General features: G+C 39.7%; 1 protein-coding gene across 3 annotated transcripts in view; it reads left to right on the top strand.

Annotated features, from left to right (window-relative positions):
- Positions 1 to 13049: 13049 nt before the first annotated feature.
- Positions 13050 to 19823, top strand: part of si:rp71-68n21.9 (kelch-like protein 9) — a 74775-nt gene continuing 68001 nt past the window's right edge. For all 3 annotated transcript variants that reach the window (XM_034186769.1, XM_034186770.1, XM_034186768.1), the window contains exon 1: positions 13050 to 13201. The gene's annotated coding sequence lies outside the window, so the exon portion shown is untranslated. The remainder of the gene's footprint in view (positions 13202 to 19823) is intronic.

Here is a 19823-nt window from a genome sequence, read left to right as displayed (position 1 = left end):
ACTCCTGTGAAGCCAGTGGTTGCACATCATGCAGCACTCAGAGCATTTCTGCATGAAGTACAACAGAAGAAGTCAGTAATTGTCAGTGTATTAATGTCTTAGACTTGTTTTACAACAGATGTGGTGTGTGCGTGTGTGTGTGGAGGCTGAGTTGCTTAACTTCCTCATGTGCACACATGTATTTATAACAGTTGTAGTGCTGCTGCTTTGCTGTTTCCTCATCATTACAGCCAGATGAATCTTTCCACATCAGTTGTCTTGTGGCTTTCCTCCACACTTTATCTTCTTTGGAGTAACTATTTTTGGAAGTAAAGTTACAGTCACTAATTCTCCTTTTACTATTGTTGTTGTTGCTGATGTTTTTTTTTTGTTTGTTTTTTTTAATTCGTGCATGCAGATGATCTTACAGGCGGTCAGATGACGGCCCTTCCCCAGAAGTGCACCTTGTTGGTAACATGTTAAAATATACTGCTCAAAAAAATTTAAAGGAACACTTTTTAATCAAAGTATAACATCAAGTCAGTTCAACTTCTGGGATATTGATCTGGTTAGTTAAGTAGCAGAGGGGTTTGTTAACCCTCTGAGGCCGACGCCGTCGTATACGATGGCTGAGACCAAGCTTTACTAAATTATAAATAGCTTTTTAATGATATGAGATAGAAGCTTACTTTTTTTTTTTTTTTGCTGAAAAGTTAACTCCGGACTTTCGAGCCACCGTCCACCATCATTGTACTCCTCATAGAAGCTGTGTGATGGCGTGTGCAATGTGAGTATCCAATCGGAATTGGTTCACTGTCACATGGTTTTCCAAAATCCAATCGTAGGGCAGATTCACTTCACGTGACACACCAAAGATTGTTTTTAGGAGTGACTAGTTAGCCTATTTGAATAGGCCCCTGGCTGCGCCAATGCACCCTGCACCATTATGCACAGCGAAAGTGAGCAGACGAAGAGCCTCTCATACAATCTCAAGTGCTCAAACAGTGTGTGAGTATCAGGATTGCTTGACTAGTTTTCCTGTGAATGTTACTGGATAAGCCTGTGGCAAGCTCTCTTGCGCCGGTGTAAAGCACTGTTTACCATATCAATCAAATCAATTTTATTTATATAGCGCCAAATCACAACACACAGTTGCCCCAAGGCACTTTATATTGCAAGGCAAAGCCATACAATAATTCCGGAGAAACCCCAACGATCAAAACGACCCCCTGTGAGCAAGCACTGGGTGACAGTGGGAAGGAAAAACTCCCTTTTAACAGGAAGAAACCTCCAGCAGAACCAGGCTCAGGGAGGGGCAGTCTTCTGCTGGGACTGGTTGGGGCTGAGGGAGAGAACCAGGAAAAAGACATGCTGTGGAGGGGAGCAGAGATCAATCACTAATGATTAAATGCAGAATGGTGCATACAGAGCAAAAAGAGAAAGAAACACTCAGTGCATCATGGGAACCCCCCAGCAGTCTAAGTCTATAGCAGCATAACTAAGGGATGGTTCAGGGTCACCTGATCCAGCCCTAACTATAAGTTTTAGCAAAAAGGAAAGTTTTAAGCCTAATCTTAAAAGTAGAGAGGGTGTCTGTCTCCCTGATCTGAATTAGGAGCTGGTTCCACAGGAGAGGAGCCTGAAAGCTGAAGGCTCTGCCTCCCATTCTACTCTTACAAACCCTAGGAACTACAAGTAAGCCTGCATTCTGAGAGCGAAGCGCTCTATTGGGGTGATATGGTACTATGAGGTCCCTAAGATAAGATGGGACCTGATTATTCAAAACCTTATAAGTAAGAAGAAGAATTTTAAATTCTATTCTAGAATTAACAGGAAGCCAATGAAGAGAAGCCAATATGGGTGAGATATGCTCTCTCCTTCTAGTCCCCGTCAGTACTCTAGCTGCAGCATTTTGAATTAACTGAAGGCTTTTCAGGGAACTTTTAGGACAACCTGATAATAATGAATTACAATAGTCCAGCCTAGAGGAAATAAATGCATGAATTAGTTTTTCAGCATCACTCTGAGACAAGACCTTTCTAATTTTAGAGATATTGCGCAAATGCAAAAAAGCAGTCCTACATATTTGTTTAATATGCGCATTGAATGACATATCCTGATCAAAAATGACTCCAAGATTTCTCACAGTAGGGTAATGCCATCCAGAGTAAGGATCTGGTTAGACACCATGTTTCTAAGATTTGTGGGGCCAAGTACAATAACTTCAGTTTTATCTGAGTTTAAAAGCAGGAAATTAGAGGTCATCTATGTCTTTATGTCTGTAAGACAATCCTGCAGTTTAGCTAATTGGTGTGTGTCCTCTGGCTTCGTGGATAGATAAAGCTGGGTATCATCTGCATAACAATGAAAATTTAAGCAATGCTGTCTAATAATACTGCCTAAGGGAAGCATGTATAAAGTGAATAAAATTGGTCCTAGCACAGAACCTTGTGGAACTCCATAATTAACCTTAGTCTGTGAAGAAGATTCCCCATTTACATGAACAAATTGTAATCTATTAGATAAATATGATTCAAACCACCGCAGCGCAGTGCCTTTAATACCTATGGCAGAAGGGGGGCGCTCCTCAAACTGAATGAGCCTCAAAGTGTGAATGTTGCTTTCAGAGCGGGAGAGAACAAACACACAGTCAACTTCACAGTAGAAGTTTGTGATGTGATCTTTGTGTAATAGCAGACAGAACTTGCTTTGAGATGAAGACAAACACAACGCATAGACCATTTTATATATATTGTTCAAAATGTGCATTTGTGTTTGTTTGAACCTTTTTGTTGTACAGTCTTTCACACAAGAGCCCAAATTACCTTTATAAAGTGTCAAAACAGTTGTTTATTATAGTTTGCTGTGTGTTTGGAATAAATGTGTGGAAATTTATTTTCCGCTTTACTTTTTCCTTTCTTATTTCTGATTGTAAACCTGTATTACACTTATAAAACACAACTATAGCATATATATTTTGAAAGTACAGGTTGTCCTGAAAAAAAAGAGACATAAAACTTGATTGTGGGATGCAGGGAGAGCTGTTAACAGCAATAATAAAACATTTATGCCAGGCGAGTGAACTGTCCAAAAAAAATGGACCCCACATGGTTAATGAGTTTCAGCTGCTTTGGTGTTAATGAAGTTAACAACAGGTGCACTAGAGGGCAACAATGAGACGACACCCAAAACAGGAATGGTTTTACGGGTGGAGGCCACTGGTATTTTTTTCCCCCTCCTGAATTTTCTGACTGATTTTTCACTAGTTTTGCATTTGGCTAGGGTCAGTGCCACTTCTGGTAGCATGGGGGCGGTACCTGGACCCTACAGAGGTTGCCCAGGTAGTCCAAATCCTCCAGGATAGCACACCAAAATGTGCCATTGCCAGAAGGTTCGCTGTGTCTCCCAGCACAGTTTCAAGAATATGGAGGAGATTCCAAGAGAGAGGCACTTACTCTAGGAGAGTTGGACAGGGCCATAGAAGATTTGCAAGTCATCAGCAGGATCGGTATCTGCTCCTTTATGCAAGGTGGAACAGGATGGGCACTGTCAAGAGTTCTACAAAATGACCTCCATCAGGCCACTGGTGTGAATGTCTCTGACCAAACAATCAGAAATCGACTTCATGAGGGTGACCGGAGGATCCGATGTCCTGTAGTGAGTGCTATGCCCACTGGCCAGTACCATGGAGCTCGATTGGCATTTGCCATAGAACACCAGAATTAGCAGGTCTACCACTGGCAGCCTGTGCTTTTCACAGATGAGACCAGGTTCAAACCTGAGCATATGTGGCAGACATGAAAGGGTCTGGAGGTGCTGTGGAAAGCATTGCACTGCCTGCAACATCATTCAGGCAGGCCTGGAGGATGAATGAATTGATATCATTTAGTGGCCCCCATGCTTGCCTGACCTAAATCTAATTGAATAACTCTGGGATATTATGTTTTGGTCAATCCTATGTCGGCAGGTTGATGCCTTGGTCCAGATCTTAGAGGATGTCCTCCAGGACACCAGCTTTCATTTCATTAGTAGCATGCCCCGATGTTTTCAGGCATGCATACAAGCCACAGGTGGGAAGAAGTCACTGTCAAGTCTTTCTCAAGCCATCAAACTGCAAATCCCAAGCCAAGTCTCAAGTCAGTTTGCAAACAATTGGTGGTCATTGTGACTTGAGACTTGACTTGGGACTTGCTGATTCATGACTTGAGAGTTACTTGATGGTGACTTCGTCCCACCTCTGCTACAAGCATGTGGGGGTCATACAAACTACTGAGCACCATTTTGAGTTTCTGCAATGAAATTTTGCCAAAATTGACAAACCTGCTGCATCATTTTTTCGCTTAGATTTTCGGGATGTCTTTGAATTCAGCCCTCTGTAGGTTGACAATTTTCATTTCCATCAAACGATGTGCCATCCTTTCATTCCGAACACCTTACTCAGTCCATATCAGGAATGATTGCGAGCACATTTGTTTTTTCCAAATGAGATCTGATGTGCTTTCAAAGTGTTCCTTTAAATTTTTTGAACAGTGTATGAACTTGGCTCCAATTTGTGATAACCTCCCAGTTTACTTAAACCCCTGTGTTTCTGTCAGTCCTCTCCTGAATGTTCTTCTCACCTATAGTTTCCAGTGTTTCCTCAAGCTTGACTTCTTGTTGCTGAACCTTTTTTTTTTTTAGTTTGTTTTTGTTATTGCCTGCCATTTATTGGACACTGTTGCCAGATATTACTGATTGCTATCTGAGTTTTGACCTTGGGCTCAATTTTATTTATTATTTATTTGGATCATCCACCTGCCAGTTTTCTCATGAACACTGTTGCATGATTTGCATGATACTGTGTACTGACCTCTGCACCATCCCTGGTTCTGACAGTGAAGACTGGATTGTTTTGTTTTTTACGCCGACCCGTGTTATCGCAGTGTTGGGGTCTTCAACCATCCTCCACCCGTGACAGATGTGAGCATTGTTGAGGAGGCTTTAGAAAAAAGAAAACTGCCTTCTTGCAAATAAACAATTTTTTCAATTGCTGAAATGGTTTGAAGAAATTCTATTTGTATTTTTCATGTTTGTGACCTCAGAATAGGCTCCACAAGCTGTAACCTGTGAATACTTCCACTAAAATGAAAAATCAACATGCTTCACAGTTGCCATGCACCTGCAATGTATCCCGTGTGTGTATGAGTCGTCTGTATGCTGACATTCATCTATGTTCATTAGTGCTGTAACAATTGATCCATTATTGATTGACTATTAAATTAATCAACAACTATTTTGACAATTGATTAATCATTTGGAGTCTTTTTTTAATATCCAGTTTCCTTAATTTCAGCTTCTTAAATGGAAATATTTTGTGGTCTGTTTTGCTAGCTGCATTATTCCAATCTGACATATGGAATACCTTTGGGCTGTGGACAAAACACTTTTGAAGGCATCATCTTGGGTTCTGGATAACTTAATCATTGGTTTTCACCATTTTTTGACCTTTTATGGACCTAACAACTACAGTAATTGAGAATATAACTTAATGATTAATCGATTATAAAAATGATTGTTAGTTGCAGCCCTAATGTCCATCAGTGTTTGATCTTATGTTGTTGTGGTTCAAGCCTGTTATTAGTTCAAGTAAAGACTCCGAATCAGAAGCAACACTGACATGCAAAAGCACAGCAGAAAAAAATAGCCTTCAGTGACACCATAGAAAGAGACAGTTTGGCAGAGCCGAGCCCTGTCGTGAGACTGGCAGCACTGAAGAAACAGATATGACGTGTGGAAGAAGAGGAGCCTGGGCAGATACAAGTGAACTTCAACGCATCAAAGGAGAAAAAAGACTCAGCACACCTCTGCCAAGGCCCAACAATTCTGACTTCAGTTTATTTATATAGCACCAAATCATATTCACCTCAAGTTGGTGTATGTGAGTAAGAGGGAAACCTTACCCACCCCGAGTGAGCACATTAGTGACAATGATAAGAAAATGTTCCTCTACAGTTTTATTATAAGAAGAAACCTTATGCAGATCAGACTCAGTGTGGTGACCATGTGCACTGGCTGAAACACAAAACAAAAGGCACAACACAAGACTGACACAACATGCAGTGACAGAAAAACTGCAACAACCATATATAAAACAGTGTTTTATTGAAAATCTAATCTTAAACAGGTTATAATTAAAGCCTGACCGATATGGATTTATTTGCAGCCGATACCAATACAGATATTTGGGAGTAAAAAGAATTTATGATGCAGACATACCTGCTCATATATCAGTTTAATTTATTTTGTTTATATAGCGTCGAATCACAGCAAAGCTGTCTTAAGGTGCTTCACACAAGTAAGTTCTAACCATACCAATGTTTCCTCATGCTTGACTTGCTGAACCTCATTTCCCTGAGTTTGTTTTTGATATTTTGATACTTTACATATTCATAAAAAAATGGCAATGATTCTCAACATTTTGTTATAAAAACCTTATGGTACAGAAATGTAATTGAGGCTTAATATTTTACACTTTATACATGAACTTTATCATAAATAACTATAAATATAGCCAACAAGCAACTAACATACACCAAAGTACATCTTTCTGTCTTGACTTAGACTGGAAGTTGCCATGACATATTGCTCAGCATTTGCATAAAATAGACACTCAGTCACTCATCCGCTTACCCCAATTAAGGGTCACAGGGGGCTGGAGCCTATCTCAGCAGTCATAGGGCGTGAGGCAGGGTACATGCTGGACCGGATGGCAGTCTGTTGCAGGGCCACAAATAAACAAACACACACATACACACTGGCATGCACACCTACAGACAATTTAAAGTATCCAATCCACCAAACCTGAGTGTTTTTGGATGTGGGAGGAAGCCGGAGCACCACAGGGAGAACACGCAAACGCCACACAGAAAGGCCAGAGCACCACAGGGAGAACACGCAAACGCCACACAGAAAGGCTACAGGTGGGAATTGAACCCATGACCTTCTTGCTGTGAGGCAACGGTGCTTACCACTAAGCTACCGAGTTGCTCACATAACATAGACTTCTCATCTATTTTGGCCCCACCTAGCTGTCACCATAGTGTGCACTTGTCTCTTGTTACTGTAAAAAGCCCAGTCTGATTGAAAATATATAGCTGCTGGTCATTGCTTCTGTCTGTTGTACCTAATGTGACCAAAGGGTGATGGGGTTCCAGCCATACTTGACAGCATGGTAAGCAATGCTATTTGTGCACTCTCTGCTGGACAAACTATGCATACGAGGTCTGTCAATAAAATAGAGGTCTTTTTTTCAAAAACTATATGGATTTCATTCATGTTTTTACTTCAGACATGCTTGAACCCTCATGCGCATGCGTGAGTTTTTCCACGCCTGTCGGTGACGTCATTCGCCTGTGAGCACTCCTTGTGGGAGGAGTCGTCCAGCCCCTCGTCGGAATTCCTTTGTCTGAGAAGTTGCTGAGAGACTGGTGCTTTGTTTGATCAAAATTTTATCCAGATATTCCACTGTTAAAGGAGATTTTTTTTAATGAAAGACGTGCGGACGGGTCCGCGCGTCGGGACGCAGCCGGCGCGGTGCGGCGGCACAGGAAAAACACCTCCGTGTTGATAACCATTTGTAAAATCCAGGCGGCTTTTGATGGCTTTCAGTGGAGTGAGTATATGAGAAATTGTTTAACAGCTGGACATGTTCCAACTTGTCCTTAAGGCTTCCAACAGAGGTGTTTTTCCTGTGGCGGAGCGTCGCGGCGGCTGCGAGCCGACGCTGCAATCCGCCCGCATGTCTTTCATTAAAAAAATCTCCTTTAACAGTGGAATATCCGGATAAAATGCTGAAACCGACTTGTTCTGAAACTTCTCTGTTCTCTCACGACGTCCTGGATCAATAGAGCCTGAAATGTGGAGGTTTTCAGCTTGAAACAGGCTGACGACGGCGCCTGGGACCGCTGCACGACGTCCCGTTCCGTGGGAAGTCCTTAAAGCGACAGTATCACCTCAAAATCTCTCATCAGCCGTTAAAATTTTCACAGAAAACCAGCTTAATTTTTCGAACCATGTCCACTTCGATGTGCCTCACAGGTTTAGAAAAAATTTTGATCAAACAAAGCGCCAGTCTCTCAGCAATTTCTCAGACAAAGGAATTCCGACGAGGGGCTGGACGACTCCTCCCACAAGGAGTGCTCACAGGCGAATGACGTCACCGACAGGCGTGGAAAAACTCACGCATGCGCACGAGGGTTCAAGCATGTCTGACGTAAAAACACATGAATGAAATCCATATAGTTTTTGAAAAAAATAAAAAAGACCTATACTTTATTGGCAGACCTCATATAATTTCAAACAGCCAGTGTTTTTTTGTTTTTGTTTTTTTTTGCATTAATTATTCTGTAAAATAAAAGTTTTCATATCAGCAAAAATAACTGATATTGATATGTTCATGAAAGGCTCATATCAGACAATATTATCATCCAACTAATATGTCGGTCAGGGTGTAGTTAAGATGGCCTATTTCCATTTGTATGTTGTGAATGTGTTTTGTCTATATAACGCAGTACAGTATTTCAGAAGAAATGCAGAACACAGTCCACACATGGTGTGAGCACCTCTAGCCATAAAGCCAAGGACAAACAAGAGCTGTTTTCCCATCTGTGGTCAATGAAGAGCTCCGTTGTGATAGGAAAATACATTTATAAAATGTATATTTCATTGAGCATGAAAAATTCTCCTGTATGTGTGCAAGATTCAGTTATTTCCCACGTTCAATTTGTTCATGTTTCCACTGTGCTAAATTGACATGCACACAGAGAGAGAGAAAATAAGACAGTGCGGGATAAACTTCATCGGTTATTTATGTGGATAATAACAAATACAGAAATATATTCGTTGGTGGAGAACATATTTTGGTTGCTTATAGAGAGAAACATGCATCATGTTAGCTTGCACCTTGCCATATCGAATATCTTGGCCTTGTGCTCTGCCGACATTATTTAAGTAGTTATGTTGTGCATGAATTGAACCAGTCTCGTTGTGCCACTTATGACATAAATGGCACAACAAGTACAACAACTACAGCCTTCAAAATCTGCAGCTGCCAAATTGGGATGCAGTAATAATACATGATTCCTTTGCACAAAGTCTATAATCATCGTGTTAAATCAAGTTGATCAACTCACAGTTCATCTACACTGTGATATTAAACTGAGAAAAAAGGAAATATGACATACGTAAATACTGTATGTACATCGGCTACAAATGATCAGAATGTGTACAAGTAACATATTTTTTTATGTTTAGAACAAAATAAAATTATGCTGTTATTTACATATTTAAATTATGCAATTCAAACAGACTTTTTTCAGTACTCTGCAAAATATATGGTATATTATGATGTAATATCCCATTGTGGAAATTCAAATTTTACACTGTCTTTTTCTGTTCTTTCTTTCTACCATAAAAAACCTCAGTGAGATTTATAATCTGTTATTAAAGTGTTTTGGATAAGATGAGTAACAAATTATCATTTCATTCCAAACAAACACATATATACATTGTACATTAAAAGAAGAGAATAAATCAATACAATCAAAGACAGTCGACATACCCAATAAAAGTTCTGACTGTGAAATCTTACAAAGGAAGTGACTGAAGTAAAAACTGAAACATTAACAGATGAGTTCCCTCTCTTCTCTGTCTTTCAAGACAACAGTTACTGCAACTTAATTTCTGATCAGAACTTATTCCAGTCACTGGGAGCATCAATGCACAGTCAGTGAGGGCCAGCCAACAAGTACAATTATGAGTACTCACAAAAATGCCATAACTCACAAGCTCCATAATAAACAGAATCCAAAGAACAAAATGACAGAGCAGAGACAAACCCATAAATAACAAGACCAAATTTTTAAAAAATTGCAGAAACAAGTATTATTCTTGGATGAATTGAGAAACAAGACTTATTTCTAAAATGAAACCCCAGGGTGCAACTTCAGTTTCTTCACCGGTTCCATAAGCATTAAAGCAGAGACCATCATCAATTACACAGCCGAGAAATGTATAAGTACTTACAAACTCAGTATTCACTCTATGAACAATTGTGATGCTGGAAGATCAGACTGCTTTATTTTAGAGTTTGAAAACAACACGAGTTTGGTATTATTAGTGTTTCAAATTTATTTGTGGTTATTTCAATTACTCTGAACTGCGTTAAATGCAGTCTGCAAGTTAAAGAACTTTTTTTTAGTGTAACAATAAATTTTAGTTTTAACAGCATTTAGAAAATGGTCACTTATCTATGGTATTCCGATTGCAGGTCTTTATATAAATTGTAAAAAAATAAATAAATAATGGACTTAAGATTGAGCCCTGGGGGACACCCTTTGAAAGATTTAATTTTAGACCTTCCACCACCACACTCTGTGTTCTGCCTGTCAAGTAATCCACAAATCATTCTACTGTACCAGAAGAGAAGCCCATACTGCTGATGATATCTTTCAAAATCATTTAACAAATCAAGAAATAAAGTGGCATCTGTTGGGAAAGTGTAGGTACACGGACCCACAACAGGGGGCGCAAATGAACGGACAATGGAGGAAGTCAAATACAACACTTTACTGTTGTGAAAGGGCACAACAAACACAACAGATTACAACAATAGACAAAAGGTCAAATCACAAAGGTGTCGTGTGGGCAGGCTCGAAGATAGAAGACGTCTGTCCAAAGTAGAACTGGAACCACACGATTTCCTCCGCCACCAGACCCCGAGAATACTGGAGCCGCCAAGTCCCGAACTCCCAGGTGGCCACTGCCTCCGCGTGTCGGACCTGGTACTGCTGGCGAGGAACAAAAAAAAACAATTAAATGTGGGCGCGTATGCACCCAGCAATTCACACGGCAGGAAAACCAACTCCACCTCTTGTTGGAAAAAGAGTCTGTTATATGATACACAAAAAGTCACAAAAGGTTACTGTCGAATAAATCTCACAGCCAGCTGAGAACGTTACCTTCCTGGTAAAGCGATATCTCGGCAAAGAGGTGGAGATGACGTCTTGCTGATATACTGATGCTGATCAGATGAGTGGTGACAGCTGTCATAGGTGATGAGTGTCAGCTGTCACCCCGGCTACTCCTGTTAGGTGGCAGCGCCCTCTGGTGCCTGGAGCCCGCACTCCAGGCAGGGTGCCCTCTGGTGGTGGTGGGCCAGCAGTACCTCCTCTTCAGCGGCCCACACAACAGGCATCAATGGAACCTATTATATCATTTACTGATTTTCACGTAGTTGTACTGGATTTTCTAAAAACCAAACCAGTTTTCTAAAACCAAACTGATATGCAATAGCTCCGACATGGACTTACAAAAAAGTTTTGTTGTTCACTGATAAGAGATTCAAAGAGCTTTGCAGACTGTACTTATTTAACTGACTAGGATCTCTGCCTTTCAGCGATGGCAGAACAAAAGCTGATTTCCATTATCTCCAGAAATGTATTTGATACTAAAGATCAATTCAAAATATACTTTAAAGGAAGTGTGGCATGATCACCAATCAGTTTTATAAAGAAGGATTCTAAATTATGGCAGCCAACTGATTTTGTAGTGTTTAAAGATATTAAGACATTTTGAACTTACAATACAATAATTTTTCTGAAACTAAAAATCTGATGACCAGGCAGAATAATATTAATCTCTCAAATAAAAAGCCTAATTAAACAAAATGCACATTAAAATCATCAAATATCTTTTTCTTTCTTTCGTTGTGATCATTTTAGAGTATTTACGAATACAAGGGGGAAGACCAGAAACATTTCCACCATTATCTAATGAGTTTAAATTTTCCAGAATTTACTAGGATTATGAAAATTAGTTGTTTGCTCTTTAAGAAAATAATTAGCTTTTATTATATTTATTTATTTTAAAAGCACATTTATTACACAGATACCTAAATATAAGCCAGCCAGATAAATAAGAGTCCTGAGATCTGAGCCTTCCCTCAGTATGTTTTTTAAAAGAGCATGCTTATTAATAATTTCTGTAAAAGTTTTATAAAAATACTTTCACACAATTTTGACATTTGGAAATAGGTCAATTCTGGAACAGTTAAAATTATACAAATTATTATTTAAAAAAAACTGCATTCCACAAAACATCTGATGCCTCATTTTACAAGTACTCTTGGCTTAACACGATGAAGTTTTACAACTTGTTGACTGTGACTTCTCATAACGAAGTCAAGATCATCGCTTAGTATTAAGTATATTTTATGCTGTGTTAAAGTGTTTACCTTACCCGGAGCCATGCTGCACTTACAGAACTGGAGCTGCTGTCAGTAAGAACACCCCATGTAAAACTTGTGACAAATCCCAAAGCGGCTCTGTGCCTGAACCATGGGCAGCTGAAAGAAAAAAGAAAGTATTTTAATTTCTAAACATTTAAATATTTAAAAAAAAAATTTGTTTGTTTAGAACATAGCAATAGTTGCAGTTGCGTGCATGTGTGCATGCGTGCAAGTGAAGAAAGCCTGTCATTCCTGCCTGATATTTTGAAGCTCATGGGTTGAATATGAAATTTTGTTCCTTTCATATATTAAATGCTGTATTGACAATAAATTAACATTAATGGTAACCTTCAGGGATGACAGAGAATACCTTGCCGAGGCCACAAGCACACCTGAAATAGACATGAGCAGCACATTTTTCATTATTTATGTATCTTATCTAATGATATATGAAATCAGAGTACTTCTCAGTGAACACGACAGGAAAGTGAGCCAAACAGGTGATGTCAAAAATTGAACAAAGAGGACTGAAAATGGAGTGTAATATGAGCAAAACACCATCAGCTTCGATCCTGAAAAATAGATTAATTTTTGTAGACAAATCAAAAATGAATGACAAATGGTTTTACTTACAACTTTACTTCAAAATGCATATATATTTACTATTAAAAACCTTAAAGTCGAAATCATATGTAAAAGTGTCCTTTTTGCCTCACATCATGCAGCGTGTGACATGTTGAGGTGAAAAGCATCAAGAGAGAAGTAGCACAGGAAGTGGCTGAGGTCTTGGTTAAGGCAAAGAAACTGTGATGCACAGCCAGACGTTTCAATTCTCCAAACACCTGGTGCAGTGCAGCAGACATTTTGAGCTCTGTGTTTTCTCGTACTTGTGTTTGGTGAAACAAGCAGGCTGGAGGGAGGCCTGGGAACCAGTCTCCTGAAGAGGATTTCTTCCAGGTGAGTCTCCCACAGACGCCGCTTTGCCGATGTCTCAAATCCCGCTACACCTGCTGCACCTGCTGTCCACAGGTAAACTCAGGCATTACTGCACATAAATGTCTGACAGAGCTAGTATTGAACTTAATGTCTCAAAATACACAAGGTACTTGTGTATTCTGCTTGTTTCTCCATGACGGTTACTTCATTCTTGCAAAATTTTGACAGTTTGTTCACACAATGGAGGTGTCTGTGTCTCTACTCTGGCATCCTTCTATAAGTATCATTGCAACTACAACCTGTGGTTTGATTAGATTATTTCGTCAACAGTATCTTCACCTTTATGCCCCAGTTAGACTGGAGTAAAAACAGAACAGCAGCCTCCTTATGACTTGGAAAATGGCGGTCATCTGGTGATTGCAGTGAATCAAGCTGAGTTCCGGTGCTGCGTGCTCAACCAACATGCAACTACATTCGATTGCAAAGCAACTGCACATCTGCACTCCTGCAATGTTTGTGTTGTACTACATGTGGCCATGCAGACAGCTTTGCATCACAGAATGACAACATACAGTATTTGCACTGTTGCCAAATTTCTCACAGTCAGTAGTGTGAATTTGCAGTATTACTGCAAACAGACAGCATGTAATTGGCACCTTGGTTCTGTTCACTTGCCCCCTATAGGACGTGTCTCACTGTCAGACTCTGTTTAATGGCCGTTTTGTTGCTATCTGACTGTGCAGTTTCAGGGATCTGTGGTTATAATGTGGTAAAAAGGCAACTGCACACATTTGCGCTAATTTCTGTTGAGCCAAAGTCTCTGACCACTGTTTTATCAGTCTGGTGTGGTAGAAGTTGTGGATAAAGTAACTTCCTTTTCACAGTCCTTTTTATGTCTTCTGTGACTCAACTCTACTTTGGCAATATAAGTTTGCAATGTCCATCCATTTTGTATTCCAATTCAAGGTCATGGGGGGTAACCCCCAAAACGTGAATCTGTTGTAAATCATGAATTATCCGCAAACAATGAATTGTAAAACATCAATCAATCAATCAATCAATTTTTTTATATAGCGCCAAATCACAACAAACAGTTGCCCCAAGGCGCTTTATATTGCAAGGCAAGGCCATACAATAATTATGTAAAACCCCAACGGTCAAAACGACCCCCTGTGAGCAAGCACTTGGCTACAGTGGGAAGGAAAAACTCCCTTTTAACAGGAAGAAACCTCCAGCAGAACCAGGCTCAGGGAGGGGCAGTCTTCTGCTGGGACTGGTTGGGGCTGAGGGAGAGAACCAGGAAAAAGACATGCTGTGGAGGGGAGCAGAGATCGATCACTAATGATTAAATGCAGAGTGGTGCATACAGAGCAAAAAGAGAAAGAAACAGTGCATCATGGGAACCCCCCAGCAGTCTACGTCTATAGCAGCATAACTAAGGGATGGTTCAGGGTCACCTGATCCAGCCCTAACTATAAGCTTTAGCAAAAAGGAAAGTTTTAAGCCTAATCTTAAAAGTAGAGAGGGTGTCTGTCTCCCTGATCTGAATTGGGAGCTGGTTCCACAGGAGAGGAGCCTGAAAGCTGAAGGCTCTGCCTCCCATTCTACTCTTACAAACCCTAGGAACTACAAGTAAGCCTGCAGTCTGAGAGCGAAGCGCTCTATTGGGGTGATATGGTACTACGAGGTCCCTAAGATAAGATGGGACCTGATTATTCAAAACCTTATAAGTAAGAAGAAGAATTTTAAATTCTATTCTAGAATTAACAGGAAGCCAATGAAGAGAGGCCAATATGGGTGAGATATGCTCTCTCCTTCTAGTCCCCGTCAGTACTCTAGCTGCAGCATTTTGAATTAACTGAAGGCTTTTTAGGGAACTTTTAGGACAACCTGATAATAATGAATTACAATAGTCCAGCCTAGAGGAAATAAATGCATGAATTAGTTTTTCAGCATCACTCTGAGACAAGACCTTTCTGATTTTAGAGATATTGCGTAAATGCAAAAAAGCAGTCCTACATATTTGTTTAATATGCGCTTTGAATGACATATCCTGATCAAAAATGACTCCAAGATTTCTCACAGTATTACTAGAGGTCAGGGTAATGCCATCCAGAGTAAGGATCTGGTTAGACACCATGTTTCTAAGATTTGTGGGGCCAAGTACAATAACTTCAGTTTTATCTGAGTTTAAAAGCAGGAAATTAGAGGTCATCCATGTCTTTATGTCTGTAAGACAATCCTGCAGTTTAGCTAATTGGTGTGTGTCCTCTGGCTTCATGGATAGATAAAGCTGGGTATCATCTGCGTAACAATGAAAATTTAAGCAATACCGTCTAATAATACTGCCTAAGGGAAGCATGTATAAAGTGAATAAAATTGGTCCTAGCACAGAACCTTGTGGAACTCCATAATTAACTTTAGTCTGTGAAGAAGATTCCCCATTTACATGAACAAATTGTAATCTATTAGACAAATATGATTCAAACCACCGCAGCGCAGTGCCTTTAATACCTATGGCATGCTCTAATCTCTGTAATAAAATTTTATGGTCAACTGTATCAAAAGCAGCACTGAGGTCTAACAGAACAAGCACAGAGATGAGTCCACTGTCCGAGGCCATAAGAAGATCATTTGTAACCTTCACTAATGCTGTTTCTGTACTATGATGAATTCTAAAACCTGACTGAAACTCTTCAAATAGACCATTCCTCTGCAGATGATCAGTTAGCTGTTTTACAACTACCCTTTCAAGAATTTTTGAGAGAAAAGGAAGGTTGGAGATTGGCCTATAATTAGCTAAGATAGCTGGGTCAAGTGATGGCTTTTTAAGTAATGGTTTAATTACTGCCACCTTAAAAGCCTGTGGTACATAGTCAAATAACAAAGATAGATTGATCATATTTAAGATCGAAGCATTAAATAATGGTAGGGCTTCCTTGAGCAGCCTGGTAGGAATGGGGTCTAATAAACATGTTGATGGTTTGGATGAAGTAACTAATGAAAATAACTCAGACAGAACAATCGGAGAGAAAGAGTCTAACCAAATACCGGCATCACTGAAAGCAGCCAAAGATAACGATACGTCTTTGGGATGGTTATGAGTAATTTTTTCTCTAATAGTTAAAATTTTGTTAGCAAAGAAAGTCATGAAGTCATTACTAGTTAAAGTTAATGGAATACTCGGCTCAATAGAGCTCTGACTCTTTGTCAGCCTGGCTACAGTGCTGAAAAGAAACCTGGGGTTGTTCTTATTTTCTTCAATTAGTGATGAGTAGAAAGATGTCCTAGCTTTACGGAGGGCTTTTTTATAGAGCAACAGACTCTTTTTCCAGGCTAAGTGAAGATCTTCTAAATTAGTGAGATGCCATTTCCTCTCCAACGTATGGGTTATCTGCTTTAAGCTACGAGTTTGTGAGTTATACCATGGAGTCAGGCACTTCTGATTTAAAGCTCTCTTTTTTAGAGGAGCTACAGCATCCAAAGTTGTCTTCAATGAGGATGTAAAACTATTGACGAGATACTCTATCTCACTTACAGAGTTTAGGTAGCTACTCTGCACTGTGTTGGTATATGGCATTAGAGAACATAAAGAAGGAATCATATCCTTAAACCTAGTTACAGCGCTTTCTCAAAGACTTCTAGTGTAATGAAACTTATTCCCCACTGCTGGGTAGTCCATCAGAGTAAATGTAAATGTTATTAAGAAATGATCAGACAGAAGGGAGTTTTCAGGGAATACTGTTAAGTCTTCAATTTCCATACCATAAGTCAGAACAAGATCTAAGAAATAGAATTAGAATAGAATTATTATTATTAAAATAATTCTATAGGTGTACAGGTAATGTTGTGATTGTGATTTTTTTATCCTTAAACATATATTAGCTGTACACGTAACAATCCGTAGGCTTTTTGGCTGTACCTAATGACAATGTTCATTTAAAAACCGAATGGACAGTTATATTATTAAACTACACATTTATATCACATTCATTATAAATTATATTGAGCATGTTATTCACTAAGTTGTGTTATTTATGAGTGCAATGTTTTATAGATTAGATATTTTTTTCTATTTGAGTGTAAAACAAAGATGTACAATTTAGCCTATTACCCAAGAATATATCACAATAATGCATTTTTTGCTAAAACGCATTTATGGTTAATTCATTCAAAGACCAAGCTTGATTTTTAAGGTGTTAGATTTAGCTCTTTATAAATATTCATTGTATGAACATGCTAGTTGTTTCAAAACATTAGTTTACATTTAGTTTTTTAAAGAACATAAAATTCACATTAAACAAGTATAATGCACATATTTTAAATTTTTATATATATATATATATATATATATATATATATATATATATATATATATATATATATATATATATATATATATATAGTGCAGCTATTGCTTGGAATGATATCATGTAGTGAATTTAAGCCCACCAGTATGTTGTGAAATATAGCTAGGGCTAATTTTTTTCAGCGAAAACATTGGAAAATATACATACAATAATGGCTGCATATAGCAGTGTACAGGTAACACCCCTGTCACACCTTGATGACTTAGCCAGCGTATGCCGACCATATTAAAAACCCTGGCATACAGCTAATAAATTATGGGTAAGTTGTATAAGTTAACAGCATGCTGAAGCACGTCATAATATGCCAAGTACGTTGAAAAGGTTTGGGTTCAATATTTTTGACATATGCCAGAGTATGTCTGATACATCCCTCATACGCGGGATATAAGTTGTAGGTAAGTTATGTGATTATGATGTCCAAAATTATTTTTGCGGAGATAGAGTTTGTGGTCACGTTTTCTTGAAGTAATTGTCTCATAAACTACTTAAACCAAAAGAAAATATACGAGGTCTGTTAGAAAACTATCCGACCTTTTTATTTTTTTAAAAGACTATATGGATTTGAATCATGTGCGTTTGCATCAGCCAAGCTTGAACCTTCATGCGCATGCGTGAGTTTTTTCACGCCTGTCGGTTGCGTCATTCGCCTGTGAGCATGCTTTGAGTGAGCAGTGGTCCACCCTCCTCGTCGGATTTTTATTGTGAGGAAAATGTCTGAACGATTTGCAGCTTTGCTGCATCAAATTTTTCCAGAAACTGTGAGAGACAGCCAGGTGGAAACCATTCGGAAGATTCAGACGGCTTTCAGGGACGATTCTATGGGGATCACACAGATTAAGGAGTGTTACAACCGGTTTAAAGACGGTGCACAATGGCAGAGGGCGCACCGCGCTCTGAGCGGCAATCAACAGGCTGAAACGACCAGATCATTTCCAAACTGAACGCTGTGTTGATCCGGGACGTCGTCTGACTACTACAGAAATGGCAGAAGACATACCACTTTTTCGGCACATTCCACTGTTACAGGAAAATACATGCGGAGGAATTTGTGCGTCGGGACGGAGCCGCTCATGGCAAGAGACAAAAAGCAACGCCGTGATGAAGCCTCACAGGACATGTTGTGGCATGTCCAGCTCGTCCACAATTTCTCGAATAGTCACACGACTGAAAAGCCACCGAAAGCCATCTGAATCTTCCGAATGGTGCAAGAGCTGGGCATGTTAGAACATGTCCTGCGAGACCAACACGGAGGTGCTTTTGTCTCGCGCCATTAGCGCTCCGTGGCGAATTCCTCTGCATGTCTTTTCATGACAAAAACGCCTATAACAGTGGAATGTGCCGAAAAAGTGGTATGTCCACATCTTCTGCCATTTCTGTAGTAGTCAGACGACATCCCGGATCAACACAGCGTTCAGTTTGGAAATGATCTGGTCGTTTCAACCTGTTGATCGCCGCTCGGAGCGCAGTGCGCCCTCCGCCATTGTGCGCCGTCTTTAAACCGGTTGTAACACTCCTTAATCTGTGTGATCCCCATAGAATCGTCCCTGAAAGCCGTCTGAATCTTCCGAATGGTTTCCACCTGGCTGTCTCTCACAGTTTCTGGAAAAATTTGATGCAGCAAAGCTCCAAATCGTTCAGACATTTTCCTCACAATAAAAATCCGACGAGGAGGGTGGACCACTGCTCACTCAAAGCGTGCTCACAGGCGAATGATGCAACCGACAGGCGTGAAAAAACTCACGCATGCGCACGAAGGTTCAAGCTTGGCTGATGCAAGCGCACATGATTCAAATCCATATAGTTTTTTAAAAAATTAAAAGGTCGAATAGTTTTCTAACAGACCTCGTATATCATGAATGACATTCGTGTTTTGCGACTTATGGTTTGTGACCTGCATTCACGTTTTTAATCCCAGCAGTCTCTGTGCAAGAGGATAATGAGTATGGTTGGTCTTGAACCAGGAACCTATTTAAATGAACTTCAAGAATTCTGCCAAGAAGAGTGGTCAAATATGCAGCCAGAATCTAGCCAAAAACTTGTTTATGGTTACCAAAAACATCTGGTCGAGGTGCAGCTTGCTAAGGGATATTTAACCACACATTAGTCAGGGTGTATGTATATATTAGAGCCTGTATGTATAACTTTGACCCTCTGTGGATTAGAGAAGATCCGAAATAAATTCAGAGGTCATTTGGACATTCCCTGTTCCATCCCTGTCTTCAAAATCAATCAGTTGTTGTGGTTACAGTTGCTGAGCAACAGGCCAGTCCTCA

Source organism: Thalassophryne amazonica, chromosome 14, assembly GCF_902500255.1.
Source record: "Thalassophryne amazonica chromosome 14, fThaAma1.1, whole genome shotgun sequence".
NCBI classification, from domain to species: domain Eukaryota; kingdom Metazoa; phylum Chordata; class Actinopteri; order Batrachoidiformes; family Batrachoididae; genus Thalassophryne; species Thalassophryne amazonica.
Note: the sequence above shows the minus strand (reverse complement) of the source record. Positions and strands in the feature narration are given on the sequence as shown.